We start from the raw sequence: 21,056 nt of genomic DNA, 5'->3' as shown, positions 1-21,056 counted from the left end.
CAAAACAAAGCCCTCAGTTTGGTGTATTCATCCCAAACAAAGGATTATAAATTGAGGAAATACCTGCTACGGCATCAAAATGTATAGTTGAGAGTTAGATTTCTTTGGAAAAAGTCCAGCTCTGAGTATTCAAGTTCTTGAGGAATTTTCAATTTTGAAATAAAAGTGTATGAAAGTCAGCATAAATTTCTAAAGTAAAAAAAAAAAAAAATCCAAGCTCATGGATTGGAAAAATTCAGAGTTCTTGTTGAAGGTCTCAGAACCTTCTGTTGAAATAACTCTCAAAAGGGTAAATCAAAGAATTAATCTAGAGATGTAGAGTTTTTTTGTTTCATCTGAGGATTCACATTCACCCCAATTAAACATTGTATCAGACTTGGTGTAATTATTATTTCATACTTTCTAGGGCTGGGCAAGCTTTGGATTCAAAGGAAAAAGGTGCTTCGGAGTACACAAAGGTGTGAATGGAGCAGCCATCTGCAACTTCCTAACTCAAGCAATGAAGCACATGGGATCATGAGGCAGCTAGAGAGGGCACCTAAGTAGTCCTGGGAAAAGATGAGGCTGCTTTCAGGAGTAGCAGACAAGTGCTGCAGGAGCACCTGTTTTGCCTTCAAGTCCAAAGTACAGTACAACCCTACTGTAGCAAGCATAATTATATAGTACACTGTAAAAATGATCATGCTATTAATATTAATGAAACAGCAAGAGGTTTAAGTGAATATTAGAAAAGTATATAGAGAATGATATGGATAAATACAAATGATCAAGGAGCTATGATGTGGATAAATACAAATGATCAGGGACAAAATAATGAATAAAATGCACATGTAAATTTTCATGAATTTGGATGCCCATAATACTCTTGGTAAATAAGCTCATTTTGATCAACAGTAGACTTCTTTAATGGCCCAGCTACTGTTTTATGCAAGTACAAGGATCAGAACAATATGCTTCACAGGAGCAAATAATTCTCCTGCAAATAATGCAAGCCAGATTACAATTTATAAGGGAATAGTTAAGGGAAAATTAAGTCTCTAAACTTGAACTACCACTGCCATCGCTTCAGCTAGCCTAGTCAGTGATGTAGGAACTGAACTTGGAAAAAAACGATGGCAATTCCATAATGATGTTACTGCCCAATATTCTGTTCTGGTCACATGACCAGGATGGAAAAATGAAGGGGGCTTAGAGTGGAGGAGTCAGTAGCCCTCCAAGTTGCTGCCCAACTGCAGTGGACTGCGGGTCATTTTCTGGAATACTTTTATCCGCAGGCCCCAATTGGATCCAGCCGATTTTTAAACTCAATGTTTGTTTTGGCAGCTTCTCCCTCTGTATCAAATTGGTTCTGTTTTGTTCAGTTATCCTGCTGATGGCTAGACAGACGGACAGATACCCAGGCAGGCTTTGGAGTCTTTTTTCATAATTTCTTTCCGCCATTCCGTTGGGCTGTCAAAGAAGAATGAATGTCAACTTGACATAGACCGAATTAAACATATGAGTGCTCCTGTTGACATCCTGGCATGAACCTAAATTGACACCCACTCATATGCTTCCTCAGAAATAAATCCCACTGAGTTATTCCCACATTGAGATTTGTTTATTTCTGTTTAGGATTGCCACCTACCTCTAAAATGAGCACGTCATGCTTATTTGCGTTGTAACTGCAGCTTTACTGAATATCTTGTGTCTTGCTACCCAGTAAGTGGGCAGTGACAAGATGGTTGGGTTACCTCTTCTGAATTGACTGGTAGAATATTGCCTCAGATTTCCTCTGACTCCTGAGAGCTGCAAGGGGTGGAGGCTGCCTGTTGCATGATAACCCAGAGTCCAGGAAATGTCCAGGCCACTCAGACAGGAGAGCCACCCTGATCTGATGGTCCACATAACCTGGGCTCCTCTTCCCTTCTGCTAGGTAAGAACTTAGCCTTCCAAAATGAGGAACTTTAGCTGGTTCTTTGAGGTCTGAGTTGCTAATGGCTCTTCCTGCTCAGATACTGAAGCTGAGGCAGATCTCACACCCACTTTTTTTTTTGGCCAGCCTGTGCAGAGATGGTATTAATTGGTATGCATTTCCTTATGGGTAGCTTCTAAAATATGGGCACAGTGCCCAGAGTACTGTAAACATAACCAATGCTTTTTATCATCTAAAATCTGGAAATAACACTAAAGGCTTGAACAAGAAACTGTGTCAATATGATTATCTCAGCCATGGAGTTCATAGAAAACCATAATTATACTTGCTGTTCTCCCTGAACTAGTTGTCTGAAAGTTATCATTAAATACAATTTGTCCTGAAAGTAGCACGTTTTGTATTCTGGCTCCTCCCTCTGTGGTTGTAAAATATGCATTTGAGCCTTCCTTATTAAAAGATCAGGTTGCTTGTACTATTGTCAGGTTTAAAGTTGGGCCAAAATGCTTCTGGATTTAACTTTACAGTGCTTCTTGCTACCTTAGAAAGGCCAAATATTGAGGGAGATGAAGTAAAATTACCATTTTACCCCCTTCAGTGCTGTTATTGCTTCTGGATCCACTTGAAAGGACCTCCTCATACTAACTTTCCCTTAATTCCTGAAGGTTGATGCTGCTGTGGGGAGAAACAGTATTGAGAAATGTTCATACTTGAGCAACCTCTTCTCATATGGTTCTGGAAAGAAAGAAAACAGGTAGGGCTGCCATATCTGGACTGCAAAAGTCCAGATGACCACTAAATGGACTTACCCAGAGAAAGGCTATCAAGATTATGAAAGGTCTGGAAACCAAGTCTTACGAGGAATGATTAAAAGAACTAGCTATATTTAGCTTGCAGAAGAGAAGGTTGAGAGGGAACACGATAGCTGTCTTCAAATACCTGAAGGGCTGTCACATTGTAGAAGGTTTGGACTTGTTCTCACTTGCTCCAGGTTGTAAGAGTAGAACTAATGGCATGAAACGTCAAGGATGTAGATACAGATTAGACATTAGGAAGAACATCTTGACAGCAAGAGCTGTCAGCCAGTGGAATAGGTTACTGCATGGAGTGGTTTCTTCCCCTTCACCGGATGTTTTCAAAAAGAGGCTGGAATTCTATCAGGGATGGTGCAATGAATTCTGCAGTGTGCAGGGAGTTGGACATGATGACCTCTTAGGTCCCTTCCAACTCTATGACTCTATGTTAGCAAAGGAACAGGAGACCTTAACTTGTTGCTGCTATTTAGTAGTGGGTTTGCACAGACTAGATATGGAACACCTAGACAAGGCTTCAGAAACATCCACATCATTTAATTTATAGTGGGGTATTCCTCATGATGTGCTGATCTTTTGAAAATGTGGAAGATGGCTATTTCTAATTTGGGTTTTTCCTCCTTTTTATGGCACCTTCTTTCTGCTATAGTTGGCAATACATTTTTTTCATTCATTTTGTTACCTGTGGCTAACATACAGAGCAGAAAATATGTGTTTTCTCTTTATTATTTGCCTTCTTTTCATTCACCTTTCATTATGTAGGTAGACCTCGATTACTGACTGCCTCATTCAGTGACTGTTTGAAGTTACGACAGTGCTGAAAAAATAACTTTATGACTAATGCCCCTATTTATGACCTTTGCAGCATCCCTCAGTCACGTGATTGCCGTTACAGTCAGTATGCATTGTCCTGTGCCTGACCTGTTGTTTTTCTCCCCTCCCCCGTCTTGCAGAGCAGAGAGATTGGAGAGGAAGGGATTACAAGAGAGTAAGCAAGTGCACAATGAGGAATATACAGGAAAAGGAATGCAGTGGGGCTGGCAGCCTTGAGCACACTCAGAGCTGGGAGCTGCAAATGCATTATGCAAACAGCTCAGTGTATTCTCCATTGTGTGCCTGTTTACTCTCTTGCAAACTCTTCTTCTCCAATTTCTCCATTCTGCAAGAAGGGGGAGGAAGGAAAAAAAGCAAGTGATTTCTGTAGGCAATCTCTCCTGTGCCTGACCTGTTTTTCCCCCCACATTGCCTTCAGTGTGTATTCTACATTGTATGCCTGCTTACTCTCTTGTAATCCCTTCCTCTCCAATGAATGTAAATACAAACATTAATTCCTTTCTTGCTGATTATCCCAGTGCCCAGCTGGGGTGAGTGGGGAAAAGGAAAGCACAGTCATGGTCACGTGATTTCCCACTTATCGACCGCTTTGCTGAACGACAGAGCTGCTGGTCCCAATTGTGGTCACTAAACGAGGACTACCTGTATTCCATCCATTCTGTGGCCTAATGCTGACTGTCAGACTCTTCCAAGAAGCCACTTGGCCAAGCACAAAAAGAGAACCACTTTCAAAGAAAAGAAGTCAGGAAAACAACATAAATTCACTTCACCAAACCAAAGGAATTATCTGAGCCAATATCCAGAGTGAGTTGACGAAGGAGAGCATCCAGTTTTATATATTTATTGGATTTGTAACCACCACCATCCCCTTCTAGATAAACTGTGGCAGTGTTTTTTGAAACATGGCAACTTTAAGATGTGTGGACTTCAACTCCCGGAATTCCCCTTTTCTGAACCAGTTCCATTTTCTCTGAATCCTTAAAGTGCGGTTCCAAAAATTGGACACAGTCCTTGAGTTGGGGTTTGACAAAAGCATAACAAAGTGAAATAATTATTTCTCATGATTTGGAAACTATCCTTGTTGATGCAGCCTGAAACTCTATTTGTCTTTTTGTAGTCCCATTGTGCTGCTGCCTGTTACCAGTTTGTAATCAATAATTATTCCTCCTCCTTTTTTTAAAGATAAGGACAATATTTGGCACTGGTGATTTAAACTCATTTAAAATAAAGATATATTACTGGACCATGTTTCTATCAAGCCTCAGTCCTGTGACTTATCCTGCTGTTCATAAACAATGGCCTTTTGGATTATATATCCATTTGTTAGAGAAGATGGAGACAAAATAAGAGATGAAGAGTTTCTCTGTTTTTGTTCGTTGGCTTTGTATTATCTTCATTAAATAACTGGTATACCTCTTCCTTTGTCTGAGTGTCAGAGCGAAGTATATAAGCCTTTTCTGTTCTTGGTATCTTTTGCCTGCTTCAGCTCATTCTGAGCTTTAGTTTTCAGACAGCTTCTCTGCAGTTCTGGGCTACGTGCCCTTCCCCATTGCTAACTTACCCCTCTTTCCATCTCTTATCTGCCCTTTTTTATTGTCAGATCTTGAGTAAGCTTGAATAAGATTTTTTTACAATGGCATTGGCTTCTTCTGCTGGCTTCATTAAAAAAAATCTCATTAGAAGTGCCTCTTCTCCACATGAAATAGGACATTTTTATTACAGTCCTTGCCCAAAAAACCCACAGGTATGCAGAAGAAGCAGACAAATAATCAACAAATTTAATATATATATAGCAACATTGCTCATAGACAATAACATGGATCTTTGCCACAGCTGTTACTTTTACTGCGTGAAGTATATAGGTGATATGCTGGATGATCTCATATTCAAACATGGATTAATTTGTTAAACTATGTGATAAGAGAAAAAGTATCTTTAGATGCCTGCCACAGTAGGCAAAGGCTTGCTTGAACTGGTTTCACAGTGCCGTGGTTATCAAGAGTTCTTTGAGCTGATATTGGCAAGAATATGATCTAATCTACAGCCCGGGGTTTCCTGGTGATCTCTTATTAAGATACAAAACTAGCATGGCCTTGTTTAGTTTTTTGAGCTTAGCCGAACTTGATTAGCTGTTGCCATAGACCTAGCTAGAATACTGAGAGCCAAAATGACCATCGGACAGAGTAGAAATTCAGAGGGGAGACCAGGGAAATACAACTTGGCTTGGAAATGATCACAAAATATTTTGGAAGTAAGCCTGTGGAATCAAAACGCAGGACTCAAAATAAATAATGAAGGCTCACTGCAGTGTTTATTATATAAACAGTACTTACTGGAGGGGACCCCACCAAAAGGATAGCGAGAGACACCCCTGAAAACAAAAGAAATGCACTGATATTTATACACTTCAGAAGAGGGGAGGAAATGATGCATGCATGTGTATTCATGAGTAGCAGATCTTGGGTTACTTCCTGCCCCTCTGCTGTCTACTTCGAAGGAAACAATTGTCTTAGTAAGAAGAAACAGGTCAAAGGGAGGGGGGAATTTAGGGTGCCAAAATGCCAGGAAGAAGACATCCTTTATTGGCATCTGGAGGACAGATTCAAGGGTTGCCATGGGAATATTCTGATAAGATTTACAAAAGGCTGGTGTGAACTTGATGCTAAGTCAGCTCCAAGGCTATTGCAAATTCCTTACATTTCAATTTGATTTAAACAGTCCCATTCATCTGAAAACTTATTTTCCTCACAAGCCTACTAGGAAAAAATGTTCTTTAGCAAATAATTGGCAACATGGAGGCTAAGCTATACCATTCGTGCTTCATATGGTTCAAGCTAGTCATAATACATTCATTTTCGCTTGGAGGTTTGGAAGAGCCTGAACTAGCCATCAGACTTAAATTTCCCAGGTTCAGCTTCAGAGTTTGTTTTCCATTGGTAGAGATCAGTAGAGGGGATGTGGTGGTGTAAGGGCTTAATGACGCTGGAGCTTGCCGGGCAGAAATGGTCGGCACTCCAGTGGTTCAGGCCCAGCTCCGCAGGACAGGGTGAGCACCCGTCATTCGTCTCTAGCTTCTGCCCACCTAGCAGTTTGAAAGTGTACCATCTGTGAGTAGATAAATAGGTACTCCCATTTCGGTGGGAGGAACTGGCGGTGCTTTGCGCGGGGACCAGTGCTGGACCCGATAGGCAGAAAAAACGCCGAATGCTGGACGTGACTGATGCGATGGCTGAATGCTGGACGCGTCTGATGTGGTGGGTGGAAAAGATCATTGATGGAAGAAAGCCTGGATGAGATAACTCCCTTGCGACCACTGCTGGCCATGATAGAGTAGGGCTGCACTAATTGTAATTAGAATAGGTTTGTAATTTGTAAGTTGTATATATGCTGTACTATGTGAGCCACCCAGAGTCCCTCATTAGGGGGAGATGGGCAGAGATAAATTCAATGTGATGATGATGATGATGATGTCTTCATTATCATGGATTTTCCTATAACAGCCTTAATCTTGGCTCCAAATTGAGAAGCCTGCTAGGATGCACAGTGAAAACATTCTTAACACATTTCTTTTGCTTCACTAATCTGGTTATCCTTTGAAGGATCTAAATAATTTAACATAAGGAAGAGTCATAAGATCTGAAGAACCGGCCCTATTAATCCTCTGAATTAAGTCCTCTGAACTTTGGAATCCCTCATTGGTGTGTATGATTCTTGTTTTTCTTTCCTTTACATTTTAGCTCATTAAAAAAAACCCAATATGTAGTGTGACTGTTGAAATAAAAATAATCACTGTGGCTTTTTAAGTGTAGATTTAGTACACAAGGTTAATTTTTCTTCTTCTCTATGCTTACCCTGTCCCCCATAAATTAAAGTGCAACTGGAAAATTTTGCCTGAAGGGCAAAAATGTCACAATTAGAAAGAACATTGATGAAGAAAGAGGCTCCATGTGATTCCTCAACCATCCCTGATTGTTCATTCTTCTAAGACTATATGTAGAGGTGAAAAAAACTGGAGTAGTGACTGGAGTATGAAGAGGGCTTTGCAGAGCACGAGCAATCCTCCTTGAAATATTAAAGCAGCCATTTCTGTAGAAGACTTGTATCACTACTTTAGAATCTGTTCCTGGCTGTCTGGACATATGTGTGTTCAGCTGTTCCACTAGCAGTCACAGTAGAAATGTTTGTACATGTACATGTATGTGCTGGCAACTAGAGATAACTTTTGAAACAGCTGTTTGAGTCTTGCAAAAGAGATGGCTGCTTTAATGCTTCAAAGGCAGTCTGTTCCTGGGTTAGCTGCAAGGGGGGAGAGATATTTTATAGCTTTTCTAAAATCCTGGTGCCCTTTATTGCTGAATAATTGCTCTGACTTTTCCTGTTCCTGGATAGTTCTATCTACTTGATGCTCTACAATGGTTGTACAATTTCTTCTCTTTGGAAACTAGTGTTTACTAAAACATGTTTGTCTTATAATATGTGTGTGTGTGTGTGTGTGTGTGTGTGTGTATGGCATAATGGTGTTGATACTGGCCTAGAAACCAGTTCCAGGCCTCCCTTAGGCAGGAAAGCGGTTTGGGTGATTTTGGGCCAGTTGCTCTCTCTCAGTCTAACCCACCTCCCAGGGTTGTTTTTGTGGGGAAAATAGGAGGCAGGAGCATTATATTCACTGCCTTTAGTTGCACTAAGGAAGTCAGGATATAAATCTAATAATAAAATAAATAAAATCATTTAGTTATTCCAGTTGTGCCTACTTATTTTTTTTTTAACCTTCACCCACTTGAGCCAACTTATCCTTAATACAGGTTATTTTAGAAAGCTTATGTTAGACATGGAAAGCATTGAAAAAGATTGAATACTGAATGGTCTTTATTGGACACAGTGATCATTAATAGGTTGCGCAGAACTAAAGTGGGCTTCTGGTTTAAGAACAATACTTAATTAGGCCTGACTTATTTAGCCCTTCCTCATGCTTTCTGTGATCTTCACACAGTTTCTGTGGTTGTGCAACTCTTCTCTAAGCTAAGATTTGACAGTAAGGCAGCCTGAATTTAATGCATCTGCTGAAGGGCCAGGGTTTACCTTCCCACTCACTTCCTTTTTGACTGGAGGGTTGTTTCTCCCTGAGAGGTTCTTTTGGATCACAAGAGCATGTTCATCTTTTATTTTTTTAACTTGCTTGTTCCTTCTTTTTGCCTTCAGTATATTCCAATTACCTTTCCTTGGATTTCCTGTTGATGGTCTTTGTGCCTTCTGGCATTCTGAGACTTATGACCTTAGAGGTATCCTCCTAGTAAACTTCTAGCTGGAAGAATAAATGGTGCTCCCCTTCCCTGGCAGATGCTTATGAGGTACCTTTTGTACCTCAAGGAAGGCTCCGTGTCAGTTAGTGGCCATATTGCTTGGCATGCCCAATATGATTGGTTCTTGTGGCTCCTGGCTTTTTTCAAAATAGAAATTGGCAGACACTGCCTTGGGGTAGTGGAGGAAACTTCCTCACTGCAGTTATAAAAAACCCATCAGCATCTGTGTTTCCAGAGAGAAAATGAGTTCCCACTATTCGTGCACCGACTGCTATTCCTTCAAGACTTGAGTGAAGACTTGCCCTGAAACTTCTGAGGGCCTTCTCAGAATCCTCTTCTCCTGGCCTGTCTCTGTCATTGCCAACCAGCTTCTCATGTTCATTGCTGGCACTGAGTCCAGGGATGGACAGACTAACCTGCCCTCCCATTCTACCCATCCTGGAGCGTTCTTCCAGTCTGGAAGACACAAAATGGCCCCGATCTAAGCACTCTTCTACTATTTTGAGTAAGAGAGAAAAAAAAGAAAATGATAAAGGACAACAAATCCAGCTTCATGAATAGCAGCCCTGATACTGGTGATATAGTGTTCTCTAGAATGACCACTTCTGCCCATCTCTCCGCTCTTTTTCTGATGAGGAACAGATCATTGGCACTATCCAGAAGAGGGAGTCCAGAACTGAATGCCTGAACCTGTTTCACATCTGGCAAACCACCTTGCCCATGAGGAATCACCTCACCTTCAGTGTTCATGTACCATGTCATAGATGTATAGTTTGAAGGCAGGGGCAGGCTTTGTAGTGCCTACAAGCACCAAAACACCACCAGAGCCCAAAGAGATGTCCTAAACTTCTCCCATCTCTAAAAATTATGCAGACAACATAAGAACTTGAAGACTTACGGGATCTCAGATGTCTTTTTAGAAGAGCCCAATGGTGGCTGGCAACCCCAGTTTCTGATCTCTGCTCCAGTGATTCAAATGGCAGTTGTACTCTCTTGGCTGGAGCATTGCTCTGCATTACAATTCTTGTTCAGCGTTCAATCTATGGGATAGAACAGTACCTCACATTGTCTTTGTAAAATAAACATTGGTAAATTCTTTGTAAGAATTTGTTGAAAAATAAATAGGGAAAAGGACATGTTTATTCCCTTCTCTTCCTCCTCCTTCCTCTATCATCTGGAATGGTGATGATTGTGGCAGCAACCTAGAGATCTCCTATATGCCAGAACTGACAATTTAATTTGTGGAATTTTTTTTTTTGAAAAGGCTTTAATGATATGTTTCATATTCTGTGGAGCAAAGCTCTAGTTGCTTCTCTTGTCTTGGTGCTTACCCAATAAAAGTACATTATCATTCCTGATGTATCTGTTAAGATATTAACATTAGCTTCCAACTAAAGGCTTAACCAATATGAATAAGCCTTAGCCCTATGCCTAAATTGATGATTAAAAAATAAAAAAGCAATTGGGATGCATACGAATAGACCTAGGAAACGTTTTCTAGGCTTCGCCATAATTTTGAATAAATGGTAGTGTTGAGAAAGCCAACAATTGTAGTCTCCTTTATTGTTATGCTATTCTCTTTTCATTAAAAAGCTCTTAACAACTGAGAGAATTGAACTTCTTCATATTTGAATGGATTTTTCTCATTGTAGCCAATAATTAAGCCTTTGGTGTATTAGAAGGCTGTAAATGCCAAAAGTGACATTTATATGTTTAGTCCTTTTATTAGGAAACATTTGCTGAGATGCTGAGTTTCTTCCATTGCAGCACATGCCTGAAAGCTGGTTACTGTTTCATCTTCTCTGCTCTCCCCCACATTTCTTTTTCCTGCTAATTTTCACTGTCTCTCCAGCCAGACTTCTCCATCTGCCAACTTGGGAAGAGGATTCACATTCCACTTAATGGCCCGTTCAGGAGACCGCAGTATACTGTATCTCCAATAATATGCACATCACTTTTGAGATGTACTATTTTAGATCATCCTCTTGCATCTTTGTGTGCATTTGAACAGCGTCTTCCAGTGTCTTTGTGGCTGGTTTCTTGCTTCTTCTGATATGCATTTCATCAGTTATTTTTTATAACAATTTGTACTCTGAATTCCTGGCTTTGGATTGCTGATTTCTTTTCTTTTTTTTTCATTTTCCCCACTTCAAACATTCGTTGAACTTAACTGTTGCTTTTTTATGATCTTTTTGACTCTACTACTTTTCCTGGAACAATTATGGGGATGCTTATGGCTTTGATAATCTATGATATATGTTTTATTTGATCCCCGATAAAGCTTTTTAAAATATTCTCCAAGCCTTACGAAAGCAACTGACCTCACATTATTGTGCTTTCAGCTTTTTAATGAGAAATTCCCCCTTTGGTAGGGCTACTATATCTAGACTTCAAAAATCTGACAACTCCTGGGTGATAGCAGAAATTTGTGTCTGTTTGCTACTTTCTAGTCGTTGCTAGATTCTTTTGTGGCGAGAGTACTGTGGGAGTTCTGTGATGGCCAACAATAGGGGAGCTACTCTCTGCATAGGGATAATTTCTCCTGGACTGCTAACACTGTGTCCATTGAAAGAAAACCACTTCAGATTGTTGTTTTAAAGAACTCTGTTACATAGTAGTATTCTGTAAATAGAACATATATCAATTATTAATTCTATCAAAAACATGGACCCTGCCCCATTGAGGAAAGCATTGAGAGATCCATTTGTACAGGTAGTCCTCATCTTACGATCGTAAGTCATAAATTTGCCAGTTGAACGACTGTTTGAAGTTATGATGGTGCTGAAAAAGGAGACTTATGACCAGTCCTTGAAGTTACAGCCTTCCCAGCACCCCCACAGTCACGTGATCGCCATTTGCAACCTTCCATGCCGGCTTCCCCAGAAAGTCAAAGGGGAAGCTGGAAGGGAAGATTGCAAGTTGCTGGGGTAAGTCTCCCCCACCCGCACACCCTCCCCCAGCCCCTCTGCTCTTGTGCCACGCCGGCCACTCATGCACCCCCACACACCCTCCCTGACCTGCACCGCACCCCTGTGCTGACCTCTCATGAATCCCTGTGCACCCCCATGCCCCTCCCTGAACCACAGAACACCTCTTGTGCACTCTCACGCACCCTCCTGACCTGCGTGGCACCTCTCACGCACTCCTGCACCCCTTCCTGACCCGTGTGGCACCTCTTGCCCACCCCTGAGCACCCCTGCGCCCCTCCCCGATCCACATGGCGCCTCTTTCACACCCCTGTGCACCCATCCCAACCCACACAGCACCTCTTGTGCACCACTGTGTCCTCCCGCACACTCTCCCTGACCCACATGGCACCTCATGCATCACTGTGCACCCTCCCCAACCCACTCCTTACCCTTGTGCATCCTCTGTGACCCTCCCCCACACCCCCATGCACCCTCTCACCCCCCACCCAGCAGCAGCCACTTACCTGCCTGCCAGCCTGGGACTTGCAACTTTCTGCCGGCTTCCCCATTGATTTCCCACTGTAAGAAGCTGGCAGGAAGTTGCCTCTCCTAATGACCATGGGATTCAGTTAATGATGGCAACCACTGCAGGGATTCCTGTCGCTAAGCAATGTGTTTGCACTTTATGACTGCATCGCTTAGCAATAGAAATTCTGGTCCCAGTTGTTGTTGTAAGTCGAGGACTACCTGTATAGGAACCCACTCACCCAAGTTGCTTACAAACCAGGTCATGTGACTGCTTTCAGTTTTTCTGTTATATAATGAAGCGAGGATGAGGCAAACTTTTCAGATGATGGGAACGGTTGGAGTTTTGGAGCATATTGTGGGTGTTCACAGCTAGTAATAAATTACTTACCAGAAGAAGAAGTGATCAGATTCTCTCTGGCATTCCTAGCCCCCAAGTTGCTCTGTATCCAGCTAATCTCCTGCCTGCCTGCCTGCCTGCCTTCCTGTGTATCTCCAAGGAGAACATTGAGGTACAGGCAATCATCATTTCATATGGTAAGAATATCTATGGAGCCTCTTTAAAGCTTAGAGTAATTCTTATAAATGGAAGGGACACTAGAGCTGGTATAGTATTCCAGCTTCTGATTGCATTTCAAAAAATTAAAATTAACTTAAACAATGAAATAAAGCAAAACATGACAGGTAAGGCTCATAGATAGGATGTTACTTGGCCTGACAAGCAGTTGGGAAAGTCATTTAGTAAAGTAATCCTATTCATTTTGCCCTAGCTTGGACTTTGGCTGCATCCTCAAATCTTTTTATATTCCTTTTGACATTTTCATCTACTTTTAAATGTTTCTTCTATGGAAGCCAGTAATTGGTCTATGCTTGTCTACTAGAAGTGTCAGTGGACTTTTCAGGCAGGGGTATCATTACATGGTTTGGGGCAATGTTAAAAAGGTTTTAAGAGCATTAGTTTCAAAGGAATAAAAATTATTTTCTAAAATATAAAGAATTAGAATGGCCAAGCCATTGTGAGATCACATGTAAATACAGAAATCACACAAGAGTCTATTATCTTGTGAAAATTTGGTTGTTTAATTGTTGCCGATTCCTGATCTACTGATCTTCAGTAGTTGAAGATGATATGACTAAGGTTTTCCTCTTAGCTTAACCCCAGTTTGATAATGTACATTGTTGTGATACTCACTTGACAAGGACCATCGTAAGCATTTTCACATGGTTTCAGAGCAGGGTAGTTTTCAGATGGGTCAACTCATACATCTATCTGCCAGTAATCAAGTGTGAAGAATTCAAATGCCTTTTATGCCCTGTACATACATCAGAATGTTTATTTTCCACTAAACATATCCCATTAGGGAGATCCTCAGGTGTTTGTTTACATTTATATATTTATTCCATGCTCCAGGTCAGATTTTCTTATTACACAACATTCTAGTTATCACACTCTGGACACTCCTTTTGAAGAGGCATAAATGAAAGAGTTTAAGATGGGTATGTCTTTCAAGAATTCAGTGGGCTGGAATGTTTTCAAAAGTTGACAACTCACTCAAAGAGGCTATGATGGTTTTGTGAGTCATAAGTATTGGCATGGGCAGTATTTATTATAGCAAGCAATGTCTCTGTTTCGTACTGGGTGTGAGTTTCAGACTGAGTCAGTATTATGAATATCTCTGAGTGATAACTAAGTTACTCAAAAAGAAAAATGGGGGCAGGATCAGCTATATGATACATTTTCTCTCAATATTTTACTTGGGAACTGAAAGTTTTGAAATGGATACATTATGCAAATGCAAATGTTCATACGACAATTTTTTAAGATTGAGAATAGTTGTATATTAGTAAGGGTTTGCATGCCTTTTAGTACCTAGTGTGGCACTGGTGCTAAATAAATATTACCTGGTAATTCTGTACACCCATTTCTATTAAGTAAATGGGAGTTTTGAACTATGCCTTTCTAAGGTGTAACAGAGGACTGTTTCTCAGATAACATTACACTTTTGTCTCTGGGTTGTTTGTTAGTTATCTGTTTTAAAGACAATGGTATATTTAGATATCTAGTGCATTATGGGGAATTGTTGAATTATAGTGGATGTCAGTATATTGACTAGATAGTTAAACTGGTTTAAATCATAATCTTTTGCAGATGCTTAATAGAAAATTCTCTTTGTTCACTTGTTCAAATGTGATGTAACATCTTGGTATTTCTCTGAATCATATTTTACACTGAACATGAGGAATTCTGCATTATTGTCATTTTGTGTGTTCATAGAGCTTGTGTTTCAGAAGGTGATGCTGTGGGGCAAAATGATTTTATCCAAGATATTTAATGTCATCATGAAATTCCTGGGTGCAACAATCTAAACATTTGACTGCATTGTCCAAATATGTGAATGGCACTAAATTCTTACCTCTCATTTCATCTTAAGGCCAAGGAGGCTATGGAAATCTTAAATTACTGGTGGTTTGTGGGGTGGAAGTGGGAAGGTAAAGTGAAATAATTCAGATCAGCAGATGGAACTGAGAGATGTTAATTTAGGGGATCTGAATGGAGAGATTTGAGTGGTTTTGAATGAAGAAATTGAAGAATCATGTTTATAGGGGTACTTGCTTGGGATACTTTTGGACTTTGCCCTAACCATGAAAGAGATGGTACAGTGAGTTTAACACTATGAAATGTGAGCTTATCTGATATGCCAGTTATGGTCATACTTAGAGAGTTGGTATGTTGCCTTAATTACTCATGTTCTAGCCAAATCCATATTAAATTAAGGTATTGTATTCTACGCAGACCCGCCTCTAAAGAATGCCTGGAAATTTTAATTGGTGTAGAATTCAACTCCCTATATGGTGGTAGAAGGTAGACCAGCATGCGTGACATCAAAATATTAGCTGAATTGGCTGCCAGTGTATTTCTGTGCCAGGTCATGGTGCTAGGTTGTTCTTCTTTCTCCTTCCCCTCCCCTCTTTTAAGTATAATTTATGTATTGATGTGTACACTTGACTTGTAACTGATTTAGGATGAATTTACTTGAAAGATAACCTACAACCATATGAATGTCTCCAGGCATTAAGGACTGCCTCAGAAGCCTGATTGTTAGATCTACTGAGAAGCTGTCTTAAGCTGGTGGGCATTGGAATGGGCTAATTTAATGGTGGTTCCAAGATTGAGACCATACGTTCCACAATCTGTCAGTGGTTAAATACTGTTATATTTTGATTAGGACTGTGTACCAAACTGGATTCAAAGGGGAAAGGATGTTTTGGAGCAGGGGGAGGTGCATGGGTCTCACCTGCTGGTTACTCTGAAAGAAGCAACGTGCTGGGCAAAAGTTTCATACAGAAGATTCTGAAGCTTTTGAACTAATGAAGAAGAGATAAAAGTCTGTAGGCTACTTTTCAACAAGTTACAACATGTTTGAAGGCATACAAATCAGTCTTCTTCAATTCTTTTAGACAGTAATATTTTAATACACATATATAACAAGCTAATAAAAACTCAAACAAGTCAGAGAGAGAGAGAGAGAGAGAGAGGGATGGATGGATGGATGGATGAGGCTGGACCTAAAAGTAAGTGGGCCGCCCATTCTCTCTTCCTCCTTTCCTTTTCCCAGTGTCCTCCTTTTCATCCTTCTCTGTCTCTGTTTATTTTGGTCACTGACCAGCAAAACAAAACCTTGAAAAACAGAGTCACATTTAACTCACTGAATATCAGTGCAGCCTATACACCACAGCAATTTACTGGAATAAAACAAGCTATAAAATCATATAGCGATACAACTAAAGTTACAAGTTTAAGAAGGTTGGGCATAAAAATTAATATAGTAAGGCATAATGCAATTGGGATAAAGCAATTAAATGATTATTTAGAATAATAGAACAGTAAAATTACTGACCTAAAGTATTAAACCATTATGATGCTAAAATCCATGGAAGAACTGTAATTAATATTAATATTATATCTAGAGAAAATGCAGTGATGTAGTGTATAAGGAAGAATAATTCATAAGGAATGATTATGATTTAAAAACGAAAAGATAGAATCCAATTATAATGACTATTTATCTATATTATTAAAATGACTCTGGCAACTATTAATGAAAATAAGACAGAAATAAGAATCAATTGACAGTAAGGACATAATGCATTGTTATAGAATAGTGACTAAATGAACAGCTGCATCTGAAATGGTTCCAAATGGAGAATGTCTAAAAGGTGTTTGAAGAGAAGTTATGGTGTATTGTACAAACTATGGAACGGTATTTGGCTGTAGTCATCGAAGCAGAATCAGATTGATCTGTTAGGAACAATTTGAGATAGACGCGATCAGTGTGGCCCATGTGCTTGGTGATGAGAGGGAACAGTAATTCCTGGTCAGCATCAGTATAGAGGGAGCAGTACAATAAGATGTTCCAGCACCACATGGGCACAATCTTTGCTCCAAAGGGATGTTCTGGTATCTCCCCTCAATGACTCTTGTTGGAAGGGCATCGAATCTAGCCAAAGACAAAGCCCTTCTAAATTTAGGGGTTATTATGCGACTAAAGTATCCAGCTGGGTGAAGTAAATGTGTGGAGTGGCTCAGAAAGATGCTTTTGGGCAAGACTGACAAATCTGACTGTAGCTTTAAGTCAATGGTGCATCATTTAAGAGTGGCTAATGCATGTTTGTAGCTGATAAGGGCGGAGGCTGCCCATGAGAAGCCATAGGATTTTAATTTTTCACCTCCAAATAGCGCAAGTCATGAGTTCGGAGAATATAAACAAGCATCCCTCATCAATGGATTCTATGAGATTTACAGATAAGAGGAATTTACAGACATTTCTAAAATTCTGTTTTCACTTTGTCATTATGGGGTACTGAGTGTATATTAATGAGAAAAAAAATGAATTTGAATGATTGTAGTATCAGGCTGCAACATAACAAAATTGAAAAAAGTGAAGGGGGTCTGAATACTTTCCAAATGCACTGTATATATTCATCCTTGTCTCTGTGATCACCTGACAGCCATGTCGGTTTTTGTTTCTGGGTTCCCTGACACTCTGTAGAGACAGAATTGGGTCTTTATGTTACTTACAATAAGCAGTCAGGTTAATGGGAGGTGCAAACACCTTCAGGGAACTTCTGAGTTGCTTTGAGGGCCATAACTGGAATATCAAAAACAGATTGCTCTGGTCTGGGTCATCCTGGGGTAGCCCAGTTAGATTTGTCTTCCGGATCTGGAAGAGTTTTGTTAAAATGGGGTTTATTTCTCTCATTGTTTAGTATGAAAAAAACACAAAAGCAAAAGAAGATACAAACTTTGCTAATTTTCACTGGAATTAGTGCAGGAGTTTTGGAACTGCATCACTTGCAAAGTGGTTTTCAACCAGATGTGAGATTGAGCATCCTAGAGTAGGACCAAATTGTAGACAATGATTACCTGGGAAGATGAACCGAATTATGGTGTTGGGGTACTTGGGAGTTGCAGAACACTAGGGAAGGATTTTGTCAAAGGAATTTTAAAAGGGAAGAAGGTTGATAACCCTCTCTTAAGATGGTCTGCCTGTTGATGAAGGGGCAGTTAATAAAAAGATCAAGGAAACCATTATAAAAACGGTGGAGAAGCACTCCTTTGTGTTCAGCAACTATAATCTCTTTTGGTTAAATAAATAGCTGTTGGAACTATTTGCTGGATTTGTCCAAACAAAGGTTTAAAAAAAAATATGAGGGTTGTATTGTCTTATTTTTTTTCTGGTCCTTGAGACTAGAAAATCTGAATGAAGATAAACTACAGAGTACAATGCAGAAGGTTTCCTCTTATTAGAAAGGATTGTTTTGGACAAAAATACTGTGAACTAATTGTGTTTTCTACAAATAATCAGATAATAGATCTTTTTAAAGGAGGGACTTTTTTAGGTAAAAGAGGTAGCCTGATTAGTAGGATAAATTGACTTCCTTTTCTCCCCAACCATTGTGGGTTATGTAAATGAATGATCAACCTTTTTTCCCTCTTATTGGTTCTTATTTCTTATTACTCTGTCACTCTTTGCAGTTTCCTCAGATCAAGATAGAATGTCCTTAAAGTCAACATTTGGAAAGCTATAATCTGTTCCAAATGATGCAGCTCAGGTTTTGGCTAAATCTGATGCACATTCCTAATTGAGAGTACTGTAAATATTTAGAAACTTAAACTAACCATATGTAGTGAGAATACAGTGTTGGGCTGTTAGTTTGGTTAAACTGTAAAGTGCAAGCATTAATGAAGAATTCTGTCCTCTCTCTTTTAGACTGCAGAAAACTAGCGTGAGATATCAACTGGCTGACAAATCCACCTAAGGGTCAGTATTCTGTTTTGTAATTGTCTAAGTCTGAATGCTGTGTAATCTAAACTTTTATAGGAAATCCAGATTGTCCTAGATGATCTTCCAAGTAATACATTCTTACATCATATGTTCAGAATAAATGGTGCACACATGAATGAAAAGGGAATATCTGATACAGTTACTCCCACATTCCCAAAGCAGGCAACATCTCATACAAGAGTAAATCACGAAGATGTATCATTGTGATGTAGCTTGAAGGTGCTCACTAACAGATTTAATAGACACGTCTGTTGCAATGTAGAAAAGGGGAATGAGATAAAGAAAATGTGTTCCTAAATTCCTAAATTTAGGATGCTTATCAGAGTTACAGTATCTGTACAGATAAAGGGATATAGTGATGTTATAGTTACTGTTAAATCAACTGTTCTGTCTTTCACAATACTTTACATTTCAGAAACATAGAGGATGATTTAGGATGTTATTTCTAAGAATGTTTCATTTTAGGATTCAGATAAAGTAACAAATAATGCATAGTTTTAAATAAAATTATATATTATTTAATGTATCTGTATTCTGCTTCTTGCACTAGTTTAATCCAGTTTAATTTATTAGATTTGTTATGGCTGCCCACTCCAGAAGGTTCTTGGTGGCTTACAAAATTTTTTTAAAAAAAGTCAAAACAATTAAACAGTTAAAACCCACATAATCAGGCAGCCCAGATTAAAACAGCTAGAGCCATACACAGTGCAAAAATACAAAAACAACAATTTACTCCAGGCCTGGGAACAGAGCCAATTCTTAAGGGCCTTCCAGAACCCCAGGAGAGTAGGCACTGTCCATATCTCGGGGTGGCGGGGGGAGGAATGCTGCTCCGGGCAGGACTGTGAGAGGGAAGGTGTGCTTCCTTCATCCCACGAGATGGCAACATTTAATTGAATGGACTTGGAGTGCACCCACTCTGCCCGAATGTACCAGACAGAAACAATTGGAGATAGGCAGACCCTCAGAAAACCAGGCCCTTTTGCCATGAAGGGCTTCAGAGGTGGTGACTAGCACCTTGAATTGCACTCTACTGGCAACCAAAGCAGTTCATGTAGCAGCAGTGACACATGAGTATACTGTGAAATTTCTGCTCGTACCAGCTGCAGCTTCCAAATGGTCTTCAAGTGCAGTTCTGTGTAGAGCACATTGCAGCAGTCCAGCCGTGAGGTGACCAGTGTCCTGTCCCAGGCCAAACACACACAAACACGCAAGGGGGTGATTACAAGCTTCAGTAAATGGTTTTGCAAAGTCAATAAACAAGTGGCAAGAAAACGTAAGTGTGAACACACATGCACAGGCCGTAGAGAAACAAGTCCCCCAAAGTTTAGCAAGCTTGCCTTAAAAGAGTTCCTACCCAGAACAACTGCCAGAAGAGTGTTCAGGGAAGTCCAAGCATCAAAAACTTTGTAGAAAGTTTGTCAGCTACTCCAGTTCCAGAGTCAGGGTCATGAGGCTCGCAGGTCAGGAATAACGGCACACGGAGTAGGAGTTAATGAGTGGTTGTCATCAACGGAGAGGCTTGAGTTTGCTGCTCTTCTAAAATAGGAGCAGCCCTGGTGTTGTTCATTTGGAAGAGCAAGGCTCCTTCCTTGTGAGAAGTGTTGCTGACTGCCTCTGCTCTGCTCTCCTCTCTGCACGGTGAGCCCTTGCACTGGGAGTGGGTGGCAGCTCAACCTCTTCATCCTCATAGACCGGTGGCAGCTATGTCTGCTGGTTACCAGACAGCCCCACCTCCTCTGCCTGCAGCTGCTCAGACAGCTGTTTGTCTGGTAATTCTGGAGCTGGCTGCTCATTGTCAGTTTCCTCCTCTGAATCTGAGCTCACCATGACAACCAGGGTATGAGTGACCATCCTGAAGGGCATCCCAGTTGATGAAGGAGCGTAACTGGTGCACAAGATGAATGTGTCCAAAGGCCTGCCTGGTCACAGCTGCCACCTTCTCTTCAAGTAGGAGCTGCAAGTCCAGGAGAACCTCCCAGATTGCATAGCAGTCTCAGTTGGAAAAGTACAACCCATCAAAACCAACAATGGAAACATCCCCAGCTCAGGGGAGCCAAATAGCCACAGCCACTTAGTCTTATCAGAATTGAACTAAAGTCTGTTCCTCCCCATCCATACACTGGGTCAGTACTTCAACAGCTTCACCTGCACACCTCGGTGTTAAGATGTAAAGCTAACCCCAAACCAACAGATGATTTCACTCAGTGGTTTCATGTAAATGTTAAACAGGAAGGGAGGGAGCATCAAATCCTGAGGCATCCCACAAGCGAGGGGCCACGGGTATGATTTCTCCTCTCCCATCAACAGTGACTGAGACAGACTGCTGAGGAAGGAGGTGAACCACTATAATAAAGTGCCCCCCCCCTTTCAACTCCCGTAGTCAGTTTAGAAGGATACCATGATTGACAAGACTG

General features: G+C 40.5%; 1 protein-coding gene across 1 annotated transcript in view; it reads left to right on the top strand.

Moving 5' to 3' along the window:
* Positions 1-21,056, top strand: part of MAP2 (microtubule associated protein 2) — a 254,107-nt gene that overhangs the window by 33,219 nt on the left and 199,832 nt on the right. The window contains exon 2 of the mRNA XM_088135597.1: positions 18,565-18,615. The gene's annotated coding sequence lies outside the window, so the exon portion shown is untranslated. The remainder of the gene's footprint in view (positions 1-18,564; positions 18,616-21,056) is intronic.

The sequence above is a fragment of the Python bivittatus genome, unplaced genomic scaffold (genome assembly GCF_059951505.1).
Source record: "Python bivittatus isolate LINGU-HERP-01145 unplaced genomic scaffold, Pbiv_v1 ctg000200_np1212, whole genome shotgun sequence".
NCBI classification, from domain to species: domain Eukaryota; kingdom Metazoa; phylum Chordata; class Lepidosauria; order Squamata; family Pythonidae; genus Python; species Python bivittatus.
Note: the sequence above shows the minus strand (reverse complement) of the source record. Positions and strands in the feature narration are given on the sequence as shown.